This window comes from Gossypium raimondii, chromosome 13 (assembly GCF_025698545.1).
Source record: "Gossypium raimondii isolate GPD5lz chromosome 13, ASM2569854v1, whole genome shotgun sequence".
Lineage (NCBI taxonomy): Eukaryota > Viridiplantae > Streptophyta > Magnoliopsida > Malvales > Malvaceae > Gossypium > Gossypium raimondii.
In genome coordinates, this window is record NC_068577.1 from 26,601,315 (window position 1) to 26,620,956 (window position 19,642).

At 37.1% G+C, this 19,642-nt stretch overlaps 1 pseudogene; it reads right to left on the reverse strand.

The window, feature by feature from the left end:
* Positions 1–7,731: 7,731 nt before the first annotated feature.
* The window catches only part of LOC128036162 (uncharacterized), a 42,125-nt pseudogene continuing 30,214 nt past the window's right edge, over positions 7,732–19,642 (reverse strand).

Below are 19,642 nucleotides of genomic sequence, written 5' to 3' on the forward strand. Positions count from 1 at the left end.
AAATGTCAAAAGTCCTTTACAAAGTAAAAAATTCAGCTATTTATAATAATCTCCTAAGCTAGCCGAATGGTCTCTTTCAATCCTTAAGGAGTAAGCAAATGAACCACTTGAATGTGCTAGCTAGATTCGGCTGAACTTGACAAGCTTCTAGAACTCCCATTGAACCTTGGTCACTTTGAATGGTGCATGAAGAAGTTAAATTCGGCCAATGTACATAAATGAACTCATTTAAGTTGTATCTTTTGCTGAAAAGTGACCAGCCATTAAGAGGGATTTGAATGGCCAAATGAAGTGATACGAGCTCGTTTCGTATGAAATAACGAGTCGTAATATTTCCCGATCGAAATTAGGTAGTGTCGGCTTTAAAATAAATTCAAGTCTTGGTGTTTAAAATTAAATGGCTTTGGGGAAACAAGGGAGTTTGATGGAGTGTTGTTTGCTGGATATTTCAATGAAAACAAGTCGAACCCTTATTAGCAAATAAGGACCCGGGGCTTAAGGTTTCAAAGAAAGAAAGGATTTGGGATAAAACCGAAACCCTCTATTTAGCAAAATAGGAACCTACGGTATGAAGAACGCCACACCAATGGTGATAAGTTCGGAACAAAGTCAGATTGACACCACTTGTTGAAGATAAGTCAATTTGAGCTTTGGAGAATAAAGAGAGTGAATTGTCTCACTAAAATGATATTTCATTCAGAAATTTGTCAAAAGTCCTTTTACAAGAAATTGAGCAACTATTTATAGTCTAATGTCTAGTAGCCGAATGGACATATTCTAGACTTAATTTCTAAGCAAAAAATTGAACAAAAATTTAGCTTAAATTCATGTATATGCTTGCATCAAGGTTCGGCTGAATAGAGACCAAGGAAGAGCTTTCAATGGACTTGGAAAAATGGCAGCAGCTACATTCGGCCAATGGAGTTTAATGAGGTCATTCATGAAGCAACTATTGATGAAAAATTACCAGCATTAATTGGCAACTTGAACAGCCATTTAGAAGTGTGAATAGACGGTTTTGAAGAGCCTTGAAGTGTGACCATGGCTGAACCGAATAGACATAGTGTGAACGACTTTTATCGCCCTTGGGAAGAGAATCGCCAAGCTTGAAAGGATGAAAAGCTTGATCACTCTTGGCGAATAGTTGCCTCGAAGAACACCAAAATTAATCAGCTTTTAATGCATTAATTCAGCTGCACATGCATCTTCAAATTCATTGAATCTCCATGCATGAATCGCCTAATTCATCTCCAAATTAATTTGCACCTAAAATAAACATGAACTTAATTAATTTCAAGCAAATTCATCGAACTAAATTAAAATATAATGTGAACATCCTAAATAACATTGAGACAACTTAAATATTAACAAATCATAACACATAAATTCAGCTAGACAAATTTAAAACATGTAATAATTTAGACAAACTAAATGACATCAAGACATCTTTAATTTAACTAAATCAAGACATATTAAACACTTAAATTAATTAAGACATATTTAAAAGCTGTAATGAAACTTATTTAAATGTTTATTTAAATGGTCTAAATTCCAACATCAAATTAATTAGCTAGAACGAAATTCACTTCAAAGAAGTTGAATATGTTCACTGTTTTAAACTCCTTGCTATCATTTTCCTCAACCTGTTCCACCATTGCTAAAATAGCATCTTTGAATCGTTTAGCTCTAGCTCGCGTTATTGGACCAATGGGCGACTTGATGGCTTCTTGTTCATTCTCCATTTGGTTCGTAGGCAAGCTCACATCATTCCCTCCTCTTGAGCGATTTGCCCTCAAATCGAATCGCATCAAACGGAGACAAATCGAAAGCGTTAAAAGTCGCGCTAACATTATATTCACCAGCAAGTCCAATTTATAGGAGTTATCGTTAATTCGCTCAAGGACTTGAAACGGTCCATCCCTCTCGGAAGAAGTTTGGATCGCCTTTGCATAGGAAATCTCTCCTTGCATATGCAACCAAACCCAATCTCCGATTCGAACACAACTCGCTTACGACCTTTGTTAGCATGTTGCTCATAGTTCTTGGTCTTGGCCTCAATATTGTCTCGAACTCGTTGGTGCAATTGCTTGACGAAATCAGCTTTGCGGTTCCCATCTACATGAACAAGTTGATTAGAAGGCAATGGCAATAAATCAAGTGGAGTTAATGGATTGAAACCATAAACAATTTCAAAAGGAGAAAATTTGGTAGCTGAATGAACAGCTCGATTATACACAAACTCCACATGTGGTAAGCATTCTTCCCAAGCCTTCAAATTCTTCTGAATAATAGCTCGAAGCAATGTAGACAGAATTCGGTTGACCACTTCGGTTTGGCCGTCCGTTTGCGGATGGCAAGTGGTTGAAAACAGCAACTTCGTTCCAAGACGCCCCCATAGTGTCCTCCAAAAATGGCTAAGGAATTTGCGTCTCGGTCGGACACGATCGTTCTAGGCATGCCATGCAACCTGACCACCTCTTTGAAAAATAAGTTAGCAATATTAACGGCATCATCAGTTTTATGACATGCTATAAAATGGGCCATTTTTGAGAACCTATCTACAACCACAAATATTGAATCTCGGCCATTCTTACTCCTTGGTAAACCTAGCACGAAATCCATTGAGATATCGGACCAAGGGGTTTCGGGGATGGGCAATGGTTTATACAACCCGTGGGGCTTTATTTGCGACTTAGCCCGTTTGCACGCAATGCATCGATTACAAAATCGTTCGACATCTCGTCGCATCTTAGGCCAAAAGAAATGTTCGTGGAGTGTAGCTAATGTCTTAGCGACACCAAAGTGCCCCATTAATCCTCCGCTATGGGCTTCTTCGATCAACACTTCTAAATGCGGAACCTTGGGGTATACAAAGCTTTCCTTCTCGGAATAAGTACCCATCATGTCGATAGTACTTCTCGTAGGCTCCCTTTGCACATAATCTAAAGAATTCACCAAAGTCAGCATCGTTGACATATAAATCTTTAAGAAATACAAACCCCATTAACTTAGCATCCAAAATATTTAGCAACGCATACCTTCGAGATAGTGCATCAGCCACTACGTTTTCCTTACCTTTCTTATATTTAATAACGTAGGGAAAAGATTCGAGAAATTCTACCCACTTAGCGTGCTGCTTATTCAACTTGTGTTGCCCCTTTAAATACTTCAAGGACTCATGATCGGTGTGTATGACGAATTCCTTGGGCCAAAGATAGTGTTGCCACATTTCTAAGGCTCGGATCAACGAATAGAGCTCCTTGTCATATGTTGGATAGTTTAAGACAGCACCATTGAGTTTCTCGCTAAAATAGGCAATAGGACGACCATCTTGCATCAACACAGCTCCAATGCCTAAACCTGATGCATCACATTCTAACTCGAAAGTTTTATCAAAGTTAGGCAAAGCTAATAACGGTGCATGAGTTAGACAATATTTAATTTTCAAAAAGGATTTTTCTTGTTCCTCTCCCCAAATGAAGTTGGAATTCTTACGAATAACCCGGTTAAAGGTGCGGCTAAGGTCTGAAATTTGGCACGAATCGACGGTAAAAACTTGCTAGTCCATGGAAACTTCGAACTTGGGAGACATTCGTCGGACGGGGCCATTCTTGGATCGCCTTGATCTTCTCTTGATCAACTTCAAGACCCTCCGAGCTAACAACAAAACCTAAAAACACAACCTTGTTAGTGCAGAAATCACATTTCTTCAAATTAGCATACAAGGTTTCTTTTCTCAATACTTCCAAAACAGATTTTAAATGTAAAACATGTTCATCCAAATTTTTACTATAGATCAATATATTGTCGAAGTATACTATGCAAAATATACCAATAAAAGGTCTTAAAATGTGATTCATAAGCCTCATGAATGTGCTTGGGGCGTTCGTTAAGCCAAATGGCATAACGAGCCATTCGTAAAGCCCATGCTTTGTTTTGAACGCAGTCTTCCACTCATCTCCCTCACGCATCCGTATTTGGTGATAACCGCTCTTAAGGTCGATTTTTGAAAATAAACTCGCGCCACTTAGCTCGTCAAGCATATCATCCAATCGTGGTATAGGATGACGATACTTGATAGTTATTTTGTTTATAGCACGGCAGTCCACGCACATCCTCCACGTTCCATCCTTCTTCGGAACTAGTAAAACAGGCACGACGCATGGACTAAGGCTTTCACGCACATAGCCCTTTTCAAGGAGTTCATTTACTTGCTTTTGTAATTCTTTCGTCTCTTCAGGATTGCTCCGGTAAGCAGGTCAATTTGGAATTGCGGCCTCCGGCACAAGACCGATTTGGTGTTCAATTCCACGAATAGGTGGTAACCCACTCGGGATTTTTTCCGGGAATACGTCTTGAAATTCCTGCAACACAGACAAAACAGAAGAAGGCAATTTGTCATCAAATTCGTTAGTGCCAAGCAAGCTCTCCTTGTACAAAAGAACCAACAATGGTTGTTTCAATAGCATCGATTTTCGAACTTCCCTCTCTTTTACAAACAAATTCTTTTTTTCAATCTCATCACTCATTTCTTTTCTTTTGAATCACTCTCTTTTTATCACTCATCTTTTGTTTTTCTTCTTTTCTTCACTCTTTTCTTTATTTTTTCATTTTTTGCTCTCTCTCAATTTCTTTTGATTTTTCAATCGAACTCCTCATTTTGAGTTGATCTTCGTACACTTGTTTGGTGATAACGAGCTAGAGTCACCATTCGTCCCATATGTTTGAAAGAGAACCGATTGGTGTATCCATCATGGATTGCTCGCTTGTCGAATTGCCACAGGCGTCCCAAAGAAGATGCCCGCATGCATCGGCACAACGTCACACAATACTTCATCTTGATATTTTCCAATTGTGAACGAGATAAGGACTTGCTTTGTTACCTTCAATTCTCCACCATCGTTAAGCCATTGGAGTTTATACGGATGGGGATGTTTGGTGGTGGCCAATCCGAGTTTCTCCACCATCAACGTACTAGCCACATTTGTACAACTTCCCCCATCGATTATCACGCAACAAATCTTACCTTGCACTTGACATCGCGTATGGAAGATGTTTTTGCGTTGTTGATCATTTTCGACACCTTGCAAAGTAAGGCTTCTTTTCACAACCAAGATTTATCCATTCTCGGCTTGTTCGATGTCTTCCTCTTCTTCGAGTTGTTCAACAGCCTCGTTCTCTTGTTCACTTTTAGATTCAATTTCACCATCATCTCGAACAAACATCGCATTCCGGTTCGGGCATTGGCTTGCGATGTGGCCCCTTCCAAGACATTTTGATACGATCTCGGTTTAGTAGTTGAATCCGAGTCGTTTAGTTCCTGATCGTAAACGAAGAAGTATGTTTGAATAAATCGATTCAAGAGAAAGTAAAGAGAAATTGGGTTCAAAGAAAGCAAGTCAGATGAACAAAGTTGGTATGGTTTTTAGTTTAGATGAGAAGGAATTGGTTTGAATTTGGTCGAGTTCGGTTTTGGGTTTGTTACGAAATGGTAATGTGATTTGGTTCAAAATGGTAATACGATTTGGTACGATTTGGTAAGGTGATTTGGTTCGAAATGGTAATACGATTTGGTACGAAATGTTAATGGTTCAAAAAGGTCAAGAGTGAACCAACACTAAAGAAGAGTGTTGACCCGAAACTTATAGGACCAAATTGAGTTGGAAATGGTGGATAAGGACCTTGACCCAATACTTAGTAAAGTATGAACCAAAGGTATCAAAGGTGAACGCCACACTCGGGTTGGGGAGTGATAAGTTCGAAAGAAAGACTCGGAAAGATGCCACTAGAAGCTAGATAAGTCTTACGGGTCTCGAACGAAATTTGAGAGAAAATGCCTCACAAATTTGGCAGCAATTCGTTACTTAAAATGTCAAAAAGTCCCTTACAAAGTGAAAATTCAGCTATTTATAATAATCCACTAGGCTAGCCGAATGGTCACTTAAATTCCTTAAAAATTAAGCAAATGAATTACTTAAATGGGCTAGCTAGATTAATTGAACTTGGAGCTCAATGGTCACCTTCTAGATGGACAATTGAACTTGGAGCTTGAGGGAGTAAATGGCAGCAGCTACATTCAGTTGATGTGCTTAAAGGAGCTCATTTAATTGGCAACTATTGCTGAAAAATTACCAGCAATTAAGAAGATGTTGAGTAGTCACTTTGAGTGTGAAAACCAAGTTTTGAAGAGTCTTTGAATGTGAACACCTTGATCCGAACAGCCATGATGTATTCAACAGTGTGTAAGTAATAAATTCGGCTGAATGGTCACTTAAGAGACTTCAAACAGCAGCCAACTTCATTCTCCCATTCATGCATGTGTCGTCCCCTTCATGTACCCTCTTTTAATACCTTTCATGCTCCAAAAACGTTCATGGATGATGTACCTGCAGCAACATTCATCAAATAATTCAAATTCATGTTTAGACACATTAAATTAACACTAAAATGCTGCACATTAAAATCGGCAACCTTAGGACATAATTAAAACAAGTAATAAAGTTAACATATTAAAAACAAGCTTAAAAACATATTTATAAGCTGTAAAAATTAAGACAAAATTAATAACATGTCATAATAACTAAAATATCATGCATAATTAAGTTTGACCAGATTTAAGACCAAGTTAATAACGAAAATTAATTAAGCTTGTAAATAACTAATTTAACTAACTCAATTAATTATTTTAGCTACTATATTATTGACTAAGTTATTTTGAGCTAATTTTGAGCTGGTTCGAATTTAATGAGCTAAAGTGGAGCTTAATTCAGCTCGTAACAAAGTGCAAGGAAGGCTCATCGAGTTTGTCCAAGCTTCATCAATGCGTCCAACCAAAGTCTCGCCCCAAACTTGATCTACTAAGGCCAAAACAGTCTCCTTGAATTGTTTAGCTCGTGATCGGGTGATTGGACCTTGAGGCAGCTCCAAAGGCTCCTTGCTCGAGCTAGGTTGGACTTGAGGCGTGGTTGTATCACATTTGAAGCATTTTATGTCTCGGGATCTATTTGGTTGAGCATCCATCTTTCCTTTACTCGATTCGGCAATCGGTTTGTTGAACTTGGTGGCACCACTTACTTCTTTATTCCGACTTGGCATATCTCGTTTGTTGGTCCCTTGCCCCCACCTAGTCATCGAAGAAGTGTTAGGGAAAGAACGGGACGTACCTTTTCTTTTTAATTGTTTTTCAACCTTTAAGGCCATATGGACCATATCAATGACTTCAACATAGTGGTGTAGCTCCACAATATTTGCGATTTCACGATTAAGGCCGGCGAGAAATCGAGCCATGGTGGCTTCTCGATCTTCTTCCACATCGGCGCGAATCATGGCCACTTCCATTTCCTTGTAGTAATCCTCCACGCTTCGTTGGCCTTGAGTTAAACTTTGAAGCTTTTGATATAATTCCCGGTGGTAATAGGCAGGAATAAATCGCTTTCTCATAATCACCTTCATTTCCGCCCATGTAGACACGGGACGTTCTCCATTGCGTCTTCGGCTTAACGAGAGTTGATCCCACCATATTATGGCATAGTCGGAGAATTCTATAGCAGCTAACTTCACCTTCTTGCTTTCCGAGTAATTGTGGCACTCGAAAACTAACTCCACCTTCTTCTCCCATTCAAGATAGGCCTCGAGATCCGACCTTCCTTGAAAAGTAGGAATCGCCATTTTAATGTTTTTTAAATCATCATCGGTCCTCTCTCGATCTCTTGGTCCCCGTGCTCGTTGGCCTTATCGCCTTGCACTTTGTCGCGAAGCTAGATCACTTTCAACGTCACTTGCTTCATATAGATCATTTGCATGTTGCCATGGACGTTCTCGCTCTCTTCTCGGAATAGGAGGGGTGTTCGCACGTTGGCTTCGTTCCTCCATTTGTTCCATTCGTTCATGAAGGGAATCGAATTGAGGTTGGAACAAACGAGAAATTTCTCGCACGATTGCTTGAACTTGTAGATCGGGCACTCCGCCTCCGGGAACGTTTCTCCTTGGTTGAAGATTAACTCCTCCACCAGCGGCATTCGAGGCCCTCCACTTGTAGCTCGTCGTTCCGGGCTCCTAGACATGATGATTAAAATTAAGAAATTATCCTCACCACAAAAACCTCACAATTTCTCTCACAAGAAAAGAATTCACTCCTCTCGTGTTTCACTCTATTTTCGGCTCTTATCTTGATGTACTCTCTTGCCTTTTACCTCTCAAATCCAACTCTCGATATTCTGAAAAGCTACTTAGATTTATCCACACTTGTGGGTCAGCTTCAAGGGGTTTGCAAGGGAAAGTTGTATGGTTTAGGGTAGGCTCGAAAGAAAGAAAGGCTCAAAGATGTGGCGTATAAAATGGATTCACTAATTGGAAACGAATTTTTTTTAATAATGTGAAATTTCACCAAGAGGGATATTAAGGAGTGTAGAATGTGATTTTGGAAAAATTTCTATTGAAGTGTCTCCAGACTCTTTTTTTTTTACGGATCTTTCACGTCTTTTCATCCGCACCTAGACCGTATGCAATTTTTTTTCAAATTTTTTTTTCTTTTCGATTTTTTTTCTTGATTTTTTTTCGAAACTACAATTTACGTACCTAAATTAACCAACTTTGATACCAACTGATACGAGCTCGTTTCGTATGAAATAACGAGTCGTAATATTTCCCGATCGAAATTAGGTAGTGTCGGCTTTAAAATAAATTCAAGTCTTGGTGTTTAAAATTAAATGGCTTTGGGGAAACAAGGGAGTTTGATGGAGTGTTGTTTGCTGGATATTTCAATGAAAACAAGTCGAACCCTTATTAGCAAATAAGGACCCGGGGCTTAAGGTTTCAAAGAAAGAAAGGATTTGGGATAAAACCGAGACCCTCTATTTACCAAAATAGGAACCTACGGTATGAAGAATGCCACACCAATGGTGATAAGTTCGGAACAAAGTCAGATTGACGCCACTTGTTGAAGATAAGTCAATTTGAGCTTTGGAGAATAAAGAGAGTGAATTGTCTCACTAAAATGATATTTCATTCAGAAATTTGTCAAAAGTCCTTTTACAAGAAATTGAGCAACTATTTATAGTCTAATGTCTAGTAGCCGAATGGACATATTCTAGACTTAATTTCTAAGCAAAAAATTGAACAAAAATTCAGCTTAAATTCATGTATATGCTTGCATCAAGGTTCGGCTGAATAGAGACCAAGGAAGAGCTTTCAATGGACTTGGAAAAATGGCAGCACTACATTCGCCAATGGAGTTTAATGAGGTCATTCATGAAGCAACTATTGATGAAAAATTACCAGCATTAATTGGCAACTTGAACAGCCATTTAGAAGTGTGAATGGACGGTTTTGAAGAGCCTTGAAGTGTGAACATGGCTGAACCGAATAGACATAGTGTGAACAGCTTTTATACGCCCTTGGGAAGAGAATCGGCCAAGCTTGAAAGGATGAAAAGCTTGATCACTCTTGGCTGAATAGTTGCCTTGAAGAACACCAAAATTAATCAGCTTTTAATGCATTAATTCAGCTGCACATGCATCTTCAAATTCATTGAATCTCCATGCATGAATCGCCCAATTCATCTCCAAATTAATTTGCACCTAAAATAAACATGAACTTAATTAATTTCAAGCAAATTCATCGAACTAAATTAAAATATAATGTGAACATCCTAAATAACATTGAGACAACTTAAATATTAACAAATCATAACACATAAATTGGCTAGACAAATTTAAAACATGTAATAATTTAGACAAACTAAATGACATCAAGACATCTTTAATTTAACTAAATCAAGACATATTAAACACTTAAATTAATTAAGACATATTTAAAAGCTGTAATGAAACTTATTTAAATGTTTATTTAAATGGTCTAAATTCCAGCATCAAATTAATTAGCTAGAACGAAATTCAGCTTCAAAGAAGTTGAATATGTTCAGCTCGTTTTTAAAATCCTTGCTATCATTTTCCTCAACCCGTTCCACCATTGCTAAAATAGCATCTTTGAATCGTTTAGCTCTAGCTCGTGTTATTGGACCAATGGGCAGCTTGATGGCTTCTTGTTCGTTCTCCATTTGGTTCGTAGGCAAGCTCACATCATGAAGTGTGAACACTCGGTTTCAAAGAGTCTTTGTGTGTGAACATTCCAAACCGAAAAGCCAAGAGTGTGAACTTCATGTGTGAACGGCATTATGCTGGTTCTTGAATCATTTAAAATCAGCTGAACATTCCTCATGCATGTAACGCCACATTCATTGAACCTATGATGCATGCACCTAGCTTAAATACTTCCATCCACATTCGGCCAACCTACACAACATGAACAAATGAATATAGTTGATCATTATTCAGCTGAATCACATTAAAAATGAAATTTAGACAACATTAATCTAAATAATTAAAACAAAACTCAATTAATTAAACTAAGTCTAATTAATTCAGTTTGGACAAGACACATTAAAACATGTATTAAGACTTATTTATAAGCTGTAGGAATTTAATTTGACTTATTAACATGTAAGAAAAACACAATTAATCATGCATAATTAAATCCAACCAGATTTGAGACAAATTAAATAGCAAAAATTATTTGAGCTGAATTTGCAAGTTTTGAGCTAAATTGAGCTGATTTGAGCTCATTGAGCTAAATTGGAAGTTAATTCAGCTCGTAGTAAAATGCATGGAGTGTTCTTCGAGTTGGTCCAAGCTTCTTCGATGTGCCCAACCAAAGTCTCGCCCCAAACTTTGTTAACTAAAGCTGAAACAGCCTCCTTGAATTGTTTGGCTCGTGATCGGGTGATGGGACCTTGAGGCAGCTCCAAAGGCTCCTTGATCGAGCTAGATTGGACTTGAGGCGTGGCCGTATCATCTTTATATACATCATTGGGATTTAAAGGAGCAAAAGTGAATTTTCGGCCTTTAAACACAAGAGAGTATCTATTGAGCTTACCTTGGTGTGTAACATCACGATCAAATTGCCAAGGCCATCCAAGGAGCAAGTGTCGCATGCATTGGGACCACATCACACCATACCTCATCCTCGTAATTCCTGAGCTTATAAGTCATCAAGGCCTGTTTTGTAACTTTAACTTCCGAGCATTCATTAAGCCACTGAAGGTGATACGGCTTAGGGTGCTAGGTACAAGGTAACTTTAAACAATCCACCAAATAACTTCTCACTACATTCGAACAACTCTCACTATCAATAATAAGTGAACATAAGTTACCTTTTATAAAACACCTAGAATGGAAAATATTGGTCCTTTGATTATCAACATCGTCTCTCATTTGGATGTTAAGGGTGCAACGGACTACAAGGACCTCATTATGGTCATTATTCTCATCATCAACGTGACCAATTCTAGACAGCTTATTTTAAAACCTGCAAAACAAACACTCAACACTCAAAAAAAATTAACAAACCTCACCGCTAATCACTCAAAAAGGAAAATCAAATTCTCAAAGAGGTAGAATTCAGTCTTGTGATTTCTTTAGTAGAGTCTATATCAATCAATTAGAAAGTGTATGAACCGTAACTACCAAATAATCCTAATTGCACTAGGAGTCCAAAAAAGTGACGAGACACCAATTGATTTGTGTCGCACCGAGGAAGAATTGTGCACACTTTTAAATCCTACTAACACAAGAAACAAGAAGGTGTTAGATTGATACGAACTCTTTCGTGATTGATTCGAGTCGTTAGTGATGCCCGATCGTGAATTGAGTAGAATAGAATCGTTTCGGTTTAAAGGAAACAAAATAGAAATAATGGCTTCAAACAAAGGTAATATACAAAATAGATAGGAAACAATAACAAATTAATTGGCTAAGACCAAGAATGAACCAACAAATAAGGGAATTGTTGACCCGAATCTCAAAATGGTGCTTAGGTGTTTAACGGTTTAAAGAAACAGCAAGAAACCTTGACCCACTATCAATTATGATAGGAACCAAAGGTATATTGAACGCCACACCAAAGGTGATAAGTTCGGTAAACAAAGAAAAGATGGACGCCACAAGCTATGCTTGATAAGTCAAATCAATTCCGTAAGAACAAAGAGAATTGGATAGCTCACAATTCAAATATAACATCTATATTCAGCAAAAGTCCCCTCTCTAAGGCTGATTACAACTATTTATAATGCTAGAACAAGGTAACCGAATGGTCAAAAAAAAACATCCACTTAATGTGCCATAAAAACTGATGTCTTTTCTTATGCTTTGAACCAAATAACTCCTTCCATAAAATCATTTCAATTCAGCTGATTTGAATGTCTTTAATGTCTTAAAAATGTCTCTTGAGTTGTCCTTGGCTAGCTGAATAGACACCATCTTTTAACCTGCTCCTTAATGACATTCAAAGGTTTGATTAATTTCTATTGAAAGCTCCAAAAATGGCTGGAAGTGGAAGAGTTGCTGCTGAATTTTAAAGGGCATAAAATGCTCTTTAAAAACTCCTTTTAATGATCTTTAAGCTCTTTTTTTTAACAGCCCCTTTAATTGTAACTCAAAAGAACTTGAACAGCCACTTATTAAATGTGTAACAGCCTTGAATTGTAACCACTATAAGCTAAAAAGTCACCTGCAATAAACACATTAAAATGAGTTTATTAAACACATTAAAACACTTATTAATCATAACACATATTAAACTTACTTAAATAAATGAACTAAAACATATATGCAATAATTATTCCAAGAACTAGTTTAATTAAAGAAGCATAATTTAAAGAACTTAATTTATGCATCAATAAATAATCCTAGGAACTAGATCAATTAAGAAGCATCTTATTTAATAAAGTTCAATAACTAACTCATGTATTAAAACTTTAAGATAAGTTAAATTAATTGATCAGCAACTTATTTATTAAACTAAAACAAGTTAATTAAAAGAAACAAATTCAGCTTGCAATAAATTGCAAGTAACGCCTTTTGAACGGTTTGAAGCACGACTATCAAATTCGGCCACTCCCTCTTCCCAAGCTCGTTCCACATAGCTTGCTATTACATTTCAAAATCTCTTAGCTCGTGATCGAGTTATTGGTCCTCGTGGCAGCTCAATGGATTCGGTAGTAATTTCCCGGGCTAAGGTTGCATCATTCCCCCCTCTTCGAGGCGATTTGCTCCCAAATCGTCACCTACATCGAAAAGAGATAAATCAGCAACATTAAAAGTAGCACTAACCCTATACTCACCAGGTAAATCTAACTTATAAGCGTTATCATTAATTCTCTCCAAGACTTGAAAAGGTCCATCTCCTCGTGGTAATAGTTTGGATCGTCTTTGAACGGGAAATCTCTCCTTGCGCATGTGAATCCAAACCCAATCACCAGGTTCAAATATTACTCGTTTACGGCCCTTGTTAACTTGATGTGCATATTGCTCCGTTCTTCGTTCAATATTATCCCTAACTCACTGATGTAATTGTTTCACAAAATCTGCCTTTTTTCTTTCCATCTACATGCACCAATTTATCAAAAGGTAAAGGCAATAAATCCAATGGAGTTAAGGGATTAAATCCATACACTACCTCAAATGGTGAAAACTTGGTAGCTGAATGTACCGATCGATTGTATGCAAATTCAATGTGAGGTAGACACTCCTCCCAAGTTTTTAAATTCTTATGTATTATGGCCCGCAGTAGTGTTGACAGAACTCTATTAACAACCTCTGTTTGGCCATCAGTTTGGGGATGACTTGTTGTGGAAAATAATAGCTTAGTTCCAATCTTTCCCCATAAAGTCCTCCAAAAGTGGCTGAGAAATTTAGTGTCTCGATCCGAAACAATGGTTCTTGGAATTCCATGCAATCGTACAATCTCCCTAAAAAATAGATTGGCAACATTTAAAGCATCATCAGTTTTGTTACATGCAATGAAATGAAACGTACCTTTTCTCTTTAATTGTTTTTCAACCTTTATGGCCATATGGACCATATCAATGACCTCGACATAATGGTGTAGCTCCACAATATTTGCAATATCCCAGTTAAGGCTGGCGAGAAATCGAGCCATGGTGGCTTCTCGATCTTCCTCCACATCGGCGCGGATCATGGCCACTTCCATTTCCTTGTAGTAATCCTCCACGCTTCGTTGACCTTGAGTTAAGCTTTGGAGCTTTTGATACAACTCCCGGTGATAGTAAGCAGGAATGAATCGCTTTCTCATTATGGCTTTCATTTCCGGCCATGTAGACACGGGACGTTCGCCATTGCGTCTTCGGCTCATCGTGAGTTGATCCCACCATATTATGGCGTAGTCAGAGAATTCTATAGCAGCTAACTTCACCTTCTTGCTTTCCGAGTAATTGTGGCACTCAAAAACTAACTCCACCTTCTTCTCCCAGTCAAGATAGGCCTCGGGATCCGACCTTCCTTGAAAAGCAGGAATCGCCATTTTAATGTTTTTTAAATCATCATCGGTCCTCTCTCGATCTCTTGGTCCCCGTGCTCGTTGGCCTTGTCGCCTTGCACTTTATCGCGAAGCCCGATCACTTTCAACGTCACTTGCTTCATATAGATCATTTGCATGTTGCCATGGACGTTCTCGCTCTCTTCTCGGAATAGGAGGGGTGTTCGCACGTTGGCTTCGTTCCTCCATTTGTTCCATTCGTTCATGAAGGGAATCGAATTGAGGTTGGAACAAACGAGAAATTTCTCACACGATTGCTTGAACTTGTAGATCGGGCACTCTGCCTCCAGGAACGTTTCTCCTTGGTTGAAGATTAACTCCTCCACCAGCGGCATTCGAGGCTCCTCCACTTGTTGCTCGTCGTTCCGGGCTCCTAGACATGATGATTAAAATTAAGAAATTATCCTCACCACAAAAACCTCACAATTTCTCTCACAAGAAAAGAATTCACTCCTCTCGTGTTTCACTCTATTTCCGGCTCTTATCTTGATGTACTCTCTTGCCTTTTACCTCTCAAATCCAACTCTCGATATTCTGAAAAGCTACTTAGATTTATCCACACTTGTGGGTCAGCTTCAAGGGGTTTGCAAGGGAAAGTCGTATGGTTTAGGGTAGGCTCGAAAGAAAGAAAGGTTTAAGATGTGGCGTATAAAATGGATTCACTAATTGGAAACGAAGATTTTTTTTAATAGCGTGAAATTTCACTAAGATGGATATAAAGGAGTATAGAATGTGATTTTGGAAAAAATTTTGTTGAAGTGTCTCCAGACTCCTTTTTTATTTATTTATTTTTTTTACGGATCTTTCACGTCTTTTCGTCCGCACCTAGATCGTATGCAATTTTTTTTTGAATTTTTTTCTTTTCGATTTTTTATTTTTATTTTTTGAATTTTTTTTCGAAACTACAATTTACGTACCTAAATTAACCAGCTCTGATACCAACTGATACGAGCTCGATTCAGATGATGTGACGAGTCGTATTATGTTCCCGATCGAATTTAGGTAGTGTCGATTTAGTTCAAATTCAATAAGATGAGTTATATTGGTTTTAGATGATTTAGGAAGCAAAATGGGGATAAATGGTTTCCAATGAAACAAGAACGAACCCTTATTAGCAAATAAGGACTCGGGCTTAAAGGTTTCAAAGAAAAGGAAAGAAATGGTAGATAAAATCGAGACCCTCTATTTAGCAAAATAGGAACCTTCGGTATAGTTGGAACGCCACACCTTATGGTGATAAGTTCGAAAACAAAGTCAGATTGACGCCACTCGTAAAGATAAGTCAATTGAGCTTTGAAGAATAAAGAGAGTGAATTGCCTCACTAAAATGATATTTCATTCAGAAATTCGTCAAAAGTCCTTTTACAAGAAAAAAAAGAAACTATTTATAGACTTTCAACTAGTAGCCGAATAGACAAGTTCAAGACTTAATTTCTAAGCAAACATTCAACTAAAATTTGGCTTAACTTCATGAATATGGGGCAATGTAGATTCGGCTGAATTGTGACCAACTATGAAGCTTCCACCTTAAGCAAATGGATTTTGGAGATGCATGTAGCAGCTACATTCGGCTAATGGGTTTAAATGAGCATTCAAGAGGCAACTCTTGCTGAAAAATTACCAATAATAAAGAGAGTACTCGAGCAGCCATATCAGGTGTGAATGGACGGTTTTGAAGAGCCTTAAAGTGTGAACACCTTGAACCGAATGGCCAAAAGATTTCCAGCAATGTGAAGGAAATAAATGGCAGCTTTGGATAATGAACAATCATCTCTTTTGGCCGAATGGACACATAGAAAACTTAAAAATCAGCACACCAAATTTAATGCATTCCATGCATGTATCGTTAGGTGCATGAACCCAATATGCATGCATCTTCTCATTCATTGAATCTTCATGCATTAATCTGTCCAATTCACCTTCAAATTCGGCTGCACCTAAAAACACACATAAACTTAATTAATTTCAAGCAAATTCAACTGAACTAAATTAAAGTATAATGTGAACATCCTAAATAACATTGAGACAACTTAAATATTAACAAATCATAACACATAAATTCGGCTGGACAGATTTAAAACATGTAATAATTTAGACAAACTAAATGTAATCAAGACATCTTTAATTTGACTAAATCAAGACATATTAAACACTTATATTAATTAAAGACATATTTTTAAGCTGTAGTAAAACTAAATTAAAGGTTATTTAAATGGTCCAAAAAAATTCCAGCAATTAATAACTAGCTGGAACGAAATTCAACTTCAAAGAAGTTGAAAATGTTCAGCTCATCTTTAAGCTCCTTGTTTTCTTTTTCCTCAATTCGTTCCACAAGTGCTAAAATAGCATCTTTGAATCGTTTAGCTCTAGCTCGCGTTATCAGACCAATAGGTAGCTTAATGTCTTCTTGTTCGTTCTCTACTAGGTTCGTAAGCAAGCTCACATCAGATTTGGAATTGTAGCTCCGGGAATAAAGTCTATTTGGTGTTCAATACCTCGAAAAGGAGGCAATCCACTTGGCACATCTTCCGGGAAAACGTCTTTGAATTCCTGAAGCAATGAAACAATAGACAAAGGTAAAGAATTATCAAGTTCGTTAGCATCAAATAAGCATTCCTTGTATATAAGTACAAGTACGGGTTGATGCAAGAACAATGATTTTCTTATCTCTTTTTCTCTCACAAATACGCTCATTTTACCACTCTCAATTTCTTTTTGACTTTCTTGTTCCTCTCGTACTTTTACCTCCACTCCCTCAATTTTTTCTTTCTTTTTTTCATTTTTCTTGTCTCTGTCTTTTTCGATCTTTTCCTTCAACTTCAATTGATCTTGGTACACTTGCTTTGGAGTCAATGGCGCTAAAGTTACATTCTTGCCTCGATGCTTGAATGTATAGCGATTTGTATAACCATCATAGATCACGCGCCTATCAAACTGCCATGGACGTCCCAAAAGTAGATGTCCCGCATGCATAGGAACTACATCGCACACCACTTCATCTTGGTACTTTCCAATAGAAAATGCCACCACAACTTGTTTTGTTACTTTCAGCTCACCTCCATCATTTAGCCATTGCAACTTGTATGGAGTTGGATGTTTAGTTGTAGCCAAACCTAGCTTTTCCACCAACATAATACTAGCTACATTAGTACAGCTACCACCATCAATGATCATACTACATACCTTGCCTTGAATGTGGCATCGAGTGTGAAAAATATTCTCCCTTTGTTGATCAGTTTCAACACCAAAAATACCGAGGCTACGCCTTACCATAAGAATTTCTCCTTCAACGAGTAACTCTAAATCTTCATCATCGGATGGCATTTCAGGTTCATTTTCATCCACTTAATGTGCCATAAAAACTGATGTCTTTTCTTATGCTTTGAACCAAATAACTCCTTCCATAAAATCATTTCAATTCAGCTGATTTGAATGTCTTTAATGTCTTAAAAATGTCTCTTGAGTTGTCCTTGGCTAGCTGAATAGACACCATCTTTTAATCTGCTCCTTAATGACATTCAAAGGTTTGATTAATTTCTATTGAAAGCTCCAAAAATGGCTGGAAGTGGAAGAGTTGCTGCTGAATTTTAAAGGGCATAAAATGCTCTTTAAAAACTCCTGTTAATGATCTTTAAGCTCTTTTTTTTAACAGCCCCTTTAATTGTAACTCAAAAGAACTTGAACAGCCACTTATTAAATGTGTAACAGCCTTGAATTGTAACCACTATAAGCTAAAAAGTCACCTGCAATAAACACATTAAAATGAGTTTATTAAACACATTAAAACACTTATTAATCATAACACATATTAAACTTACTTAAATAAATGAACTAAAACATATATGCAATAATTATTCCAGCAACTAGTTTAATTAAAGAAGCATAATTTAAAGAACTTAATTTATGCATCAATAAATAATCCTAGGAACTAGATCAATTAAGAAGCATCTTATTTAATAAAGTTCAATAACTAACTCATGTATTAAAACTTTAAGATAAGTTAAATTAATTGATCAGCAACTTATTTATTAAACTAAAACAAGTTAATTAAAAGAAACAAATTCAGCTTGCAATAAATTGCAAGTAACGCCTTTTGAACGGTTTGAAGCACGACTATCAAATTCGGCCACTCCCTCTTCCCAAGCTCGTTCCACATAGCTTGCTATTACATTTCGAAATCTCTTAGCTCGTGATCGAGTTATTGGTCCTCGTGGCAGCTCAATGGATTCGGTAGTAATTTCCCGGGCTAAGGTTGCATCATAGATAGTGTAAAGGAAAAATAAAGGCAAAACAAATGAAAACCTACAGCTAAGAGTCAATAAAAATTGCTGAAACCCGAAAACCCGAAAAACTGCGGAGTAACTTGACAACTTCGTTCGAGGTGTTCCTGATCTCCAAAAATCACGAAATTTAAATTGGAATGTCCTTAAATATTTTATATTTGATCTGGAAATTTTTGGAACTAAAATCAACCCGCTGAATATTTTTTAATTTTTTTCTTGATTTTGTCTTTTTTATTTTTTTTGAATATCTCTACTGATTTTTTTTGCGGGAAATATTTTTTAATAATCTATAATAGTGCCAAAAATATGCATATAAAATTTCAGACCAATCAGACAATGTTTACCCACTCAAAAGAATTTTTTTCCAAAAATTTTTCTGGGTAAAAACTGTTGTTTGCTGTTTTAAAAAGGAGATCAGTTTAGAAATCAACCAAGAACACCCAAAACACCCAAAATCTGATACCAAATGATAGAGGGTTGCGCGCGAACCAAGATCGTGTTGTCAAGTCACGGGAAAGTCCTACGAGATTTATAAACAAATTGGCTGCAACGAAAACAGAGAACTAAACTTGTCAGATCAAGAATCCCAAATCGAATAGAATAAGAAATACTTGGGCGGCAATAAATCTGGAAATTATGAATGAAGAATGTTTCTTGATGCCTAAGAACGAAGCCGAATCAGATCTTGAAGTTTGGAATGGCTGAAACGCAACAGGAACAATTAATCCCAAGTTAATCAATAAATCAGCACAAGCAGAAATAAAAACATTTAATTTGTCCTTAGTTAAATTAGTTAATTAGTTTAAGTCATTAATTTGTTAAAATCTGGACATATAATTAATTAAGTGTTTTTAATTGTGTTCTAAATTAATTATGAGTTTTGAATACGTCCTAATATATTACAAGGTTTAAATATGTTTAGCCAAATTTATTAAGCATGTCTAATTTGTTTCTTTGCTGCCGAATTA